The sequence below is a fragment of the Palaemon carinicauda genome, unplaced genomic scaffold (genome assembly GCF_036898095.1).
Source record: "Palaemon carinicauda isolate YSFRI2023 unplaced genomic scaffold, ASM3689809v2 scaffold122, whole genome shotgun sequence".
NCBI classification, from domain to species: Eukaryota; Metazoa; Arthropoda; class Malacostraca; order Decapoda; family Palaemonidae; genus Palaemon; species Palaemon carinicauda.
In genome coordinates this window covers 93,796-99,280 of record NW_027168727.1, presented here as the reverse complement: position 1 = coordinate 99,280, position 5,485 = coordinate 93,796, and positions in this window count along the sequence as shown.

Sequence of the window (5,485 nt, the reverse complement as noted above, 5' to 3'; positions counted from 1 at the left end):
GGTTGATGTGGGGTGATCTTGAGCCTTGTCGATTTAGATACTTTACTATCACCTCGTTATCCAGAACCAATCTGATGTGGATTGATCTGCGAGGGGATAGTTTCTTCAACGTCAGGAAAACTGCCATAGCTTCCAAAATGTTGATATGAAAGGTTTTGAACTGGTGCGGCCAATTCCCTTGCACTTTTTTTTTTTCGTGGGAATGGCCTCCCCATCCTTCCAAGAAGGCATCCGTGTGTATCACCACTGATGGTTGTGGTGGTTGCAGGGGAATTGTCCATGCTAGGCTCATGGCTGTTGACCATGACCTTAAATGCGTGCGCAACAATGTCGGGGTCAACCTTAGTCGATCTCTTCGAGCGTTTAATGCGTATTTCCTCCAGACTCTTGATGCATCTTCCAGACGTGCTTTTAGCACCGGGTCTGTCACTGCTGCAAACTGGAGAGAACCCAGTACTCTTTCATGTTGGCGTCTTGAAATCTTCTTGTGATGGATTAGTCCCCTGACAGATCCCGCTATTTCTCTCCTCTTCTTGGATGGAATGGAGAGGTGGTGTGACTTTAAGTCCCATTGAATTCCTAGCCACTGGAACTGTTGAGCTGGAGAGAGACAGGACTTCTTGCGATTGATCTTGAAGCACAGGTGTTCCAGGAACTGGATTCCCTTGTTGGCTGCTTACAGACAAGTAGTCCTGGATGCTGCCCATACCATCCAATTGCCTAGGTATGCTACCACTTGAATTCCTTTGGAGCGTAGCTGTTGGATGATTGTGTCTGCTAGTTTCGTGAATATCCTTGGGGCTGTGTTCAGTCCGAAGGCCATTGCCCTGAAGACAAACTTCTTCTTCTTTAGTTTGAATCCTAGGTAGGAGGAGAAAGGTCGACTCATCGGGAGATGCCAGTAAGCATCTGCTAGGTCTATTGAGACCGTGTACGCCCCTTTTGGGCAGAAGAGTCCTTATGTGTTGCAAAGTAAGCATCTGGAACTTGTTGTTCTTGATGAACTCTTTAAGTGGAGACAAGTCTAGAATGACTCTGAGTTTGTCAGAGTCTTTCTTGGGAACACAAAACAGCCTTCCCTGGAACTTGATGGACTTCGCTTTCCTTATTACCTTCTTGTTCAAGAGTTCTGAGGTATATTCTTCCAACAAAGGGGTGGAGTGTTGGAAGAATTCTGGAAAACGAGGTGGAGTTCTGCTCCATTTCCACCCGAGTCCATTCGTGATTAGGCTGTGGGCCCAGGGATCGAAGGTCCAGCAATCCTGAAAGTGATGCAGTCAGCCCCCTACCTGGAATCCCTCATTACTTGGGGGGTCCTGTGGATTTGTTTCCGCGAACGCGTCCTCCTCGGCCCCGAGAGGAGTTACCTCCGGGAAAACTTCTCTTAGGCCTATTCCTCTCTGACTACAGGCTCTCCTTGCTCTGAGGAAAGCATATAAGTCTTTCACAAGGGTACCCATGTGAGACTTAGCCAGGAAGATGAACATTTCTGGAGCGTTATGCTGACCTGCACTCATTTCCAGACAGTTCTGATGAGAAAGGGAGGCCGAAAGTCTCCTTTGACTCCTGTTCCCTCCTCAGAAGATAGTCTGGCAACTTCGGAAGGTTCTCATTGAACTGTTGGCCTGCTATCTCTGGATCCAACTTAGAGACGGAGAAGGTTAAGTGGACATCCTTCAACTTCTTGCAGGTAGGCAGTGCTAGAGAGAATGGTTTGCATTCCTCTAGGGTTGGGCAGGGTTGGGCAGGGTTTGCCCTCGTCGACTGCCTTGATGGCAAAGTCTAGTGCTTTCTCCGAAAAGGGGAAAGAGATTGAGGAAGGTGCAAGATAGGTGGGATGTTTCTTTCTCAGTGCTGAGACTTTAAAGTTAGTGTACCCGGCTACCTTCAAGGCTTTCAGGAGGATGGCTTGCGCCATGTAATGTTAAAAAACAATGACTTCTTTGGGTACCGTTTACTCTTGGGCTGCATTTTAATCTTGCAGTCTGACGTAGCACTCTGGGTAAGCCGAAAAGTTAGGCCAGAACTCAAGGTCTTCAATCAGCTTGGCCCCCAACTTCTCAGAGACGGACAGTTTCCCATTCATCATGGGCATATGCTCCGCATACCTCCAGGGATTAGCTTAGGAACAGTGAGGGAGATCCACCACTTTAAGGGGTTTCGTAGCGGTGCCCTTGAACAGTATCTGCTGCTGCTTGAGCAATTCCCTCATCGTTTCTAGTGCCTTTTGGAACAATTCCATTATCCGTTGAATTGATGTTAGGATCTCTTCCTTTTTGTTGACCTGTGCAACTGGTTGTGGAGTTGGGGCCGAGGATGTTGATGGCATAGGCTGGTTGTGCTGTCACGGCGAACTGAGGGTCTTCAGTTGCCGTTGATATGGATCCTTCTTCCTCTGCTTGTGGAGGTTCCAAGTTTTCTTCAGGGCCACCTTGCAGTAGGTCCTGTTCAGTGTCAGTGGACACTTCTGACATCCTCACTTGGTGGATATCCATGCCTTCCAGTGCCTTGTTGATGTCCAAGTCGAGCATCAGATGTATGAAAGGGGGCTGGACCTGTTCCTGGGTCACCACATCGTTTGGCAGAGCCTTGGGGAACAATAGGCACCTTAGGGAGTCATTGGGTAAGTATGGTCCTGGAGAGTTCTTCTGGAACCCTCTTACCCATTTGCGAAGGGTCTCCGAAGCCGTTGGCCAGCAGCGTTGAGCAGGTGGGGCAACCCCTCGGGTCCTAATACTTGAGGACTCCCGACACAATGCAGAAGGGGGCATGGGTCCTGCACTTCGTGTGGCCACAAAGTATTTACCTTTGTGGTTGCAGAGAAACGCTGCACACTTCTCCATCAGCTCCTCCTGTAAAGGAAAAAGGGCCCAATGAGTATTGATATTTTTTATATCAGTGATATAAAAGCATAAAATATTTATTAACAATAGTAATCCCTAATGTTTATAGTAGCTTAGGATAGTAAGCTTGAAAGGAAGTAGAAAAGACACATATCTGTGTTTCTTCTCCCAGGCTATTGCTGAGACCTACGTCAGTACTAATATTCAGTTTCCCTGATAGGGAGAATACAAGGTAGAAAAACTCTAGGAACCAGAGTTAGAGTTAGTAAATGACTTATACTAACATTATCCACCTGTAGTATATATCACAGTAAAACCGATCGGGTATTTTAGGTCCCTGATGATCGAGGAAAACCATCTGGGTGTTGAGGGAGTATTCAACCTCAGCATAATATCATGGTCCCAACAATTGTCTGTGATAGGAAACACAGAGTATGTTAGAAAACATATGTATTACTGTATAGTTATATACAGTAGTTTTGCCGGTGGCATTGCCAGTGTTAGGTTCGTAACTGGCGGTACTAACTGATAGAGGGAGAAAAAGCATTAAGGAAGGAGAGTTTCCTATTACTATGAATAAACATAACAGATGGAAGTGTAGGAGGACTATCAGACCGCCTACTGTCTCCTTGCCATAATGAAAGTTCCAAAGGAAGGGGAAAGAATCGGTCAGATTCTGGCTTCCATCCATCCACAAAAGGCATGTTGCCGGCTATGACATCGGCAGCAATGAATGTGGATGGCAGCTCAAGGGAGAGCTGAGGACTTCCTAAAGTATGCTAGGTTTTCCACCGGCAGCCGTCAGGAGCCGTCTCAATCTTCCCCCCAATATTATTCACTTCCTGTTAAGGAAGGGAGTAAGGGGAATGGTGGCAGAGACGGCTGAACTAACTGCTACCGGCAGGGTACCAGACGGTAACACAGTCACCCTAGCAAGCCGGGATGACTGTCAGAATACCGGTGAAAGAATTTTGTGACAGCTATGAAGTCCCTAAAGGACAGAAGAGGAAGGGTAAAGAGTCTTATAGTTCATTGATATCAGAGGTGGCAGCAGGTATGCCGCCTTCCTCAAACAATGAACTGAGGAAGCAGGGCTTCCTGTGCTGACGACATCATCGGCGGCAGAGGAAGCATGGCTTCCTGTGCTGACGACATCGTTGGCGGCAAAACAAGGGCACTCTAAGTTAGTCACTATCTAAATCAAAATCGGAGGCAGCAAGAACTTTGTTCTACTTGACGGCGATGAAGAGAGAGTGGATGCCGCCTATAGCGGCGGTGGCACTCAGGGAGGGAGGAAGGGTTTAGCTTCCTCTCTCTGAGAGAGAATGAATATCGTAACTTATCTATAGATTCTAGAGAATGTAAATTCTCATACGAATCAAGAAGGAACGATAGGGTAAGGTTAAATATGGGGAATTACTTTACTAACATATATATGAGCGAGAGTAGCCTAGCTCTGGTAGAAGCCCCGGCCAAGGTAGTTGGTACAACCGGGGTTCCCGCCGCATACGATAAGTAAAACCACATAATAGAAAGAGGAATAATATTCATGTATGCAAAATCACCACTTGTTTAATTTGCCCAACTAGCTAACATTATAGCTTAATACTGGGAAATGTCGCCCTATTAACTAAATAAAATACAATTGTAACGGACGACTACAGTTGTAAAATGGCTGCCTCCGGTCTCGATAACGTTCACCCAAACACACTTAAATTACTGAAATTTAACTGTGAAAAGGGAGACTAAAATTATACACAGGAAAGAATTAATACTCAACTTTCCAGAAGATGAAGATGCTGGAGATTGCATGATGAATATTCCAAAAAACTTGTAACAAAACACCGGGTTAAGGGGGAGCACAACACGCTTAGAGAGATACAAGAAAAGGAATGGCATCATGGTATTAGTAGGGAAGGAGGTCCACCAGGTACCTAGAATGGCACCCCCTTCTTTTGCCACTTTTCCCCCTTACATCAAAGAGTTAAATCTATTCGGGGTGAAAATTGCTATGTATCGTATCTAGAATACGTCCCCTGATATTATACGATATCCTTTATTGGATACTCGCGCCAGGAGTTAGAATCCTGGAGACCTTCGGTTTAATTCTCTGAGGGTATCACTGTAGCAAATATCCCTTAGAAGGCTACCTAAAGGAACCTTCCATCAGGACGACATGGCCCGAGCCCAAAAAAGAGATGGAGTGATAAAAATTGCAGAGGATTTCTATACAATGCTGTACAATAGTGATATAAGAAATAACTTTTCCAATCGAAATAAGGAAACATCTGAGCCGGTACCAAACGTAATTGTAGGGGAAGTAAAGAAAGCATTGAGAGGCATGAAAAGAGGCAAAGCAACAGGAGAAGATGTCCTAACAATTGATATGATAACAGATGGAGGAGATTTCACAGTAGTAAAACTGACTGAACTTTGCACAAAATGTCAGTAAGAATGCTTTATACCTACAGCTTAGAAGCTTGGAATAACTTTATCATTATACTAGTTTACACGAATGCAAACATGAAAGACCTGAAAAAATACTGGCTAATAAGTTTACGTTTAGTGTTTTATAAAATATTTACAAAGATCATATTAGGCCAATAAAAAGACAGTTAAACTTTGATCAACCAAGAGAGCAG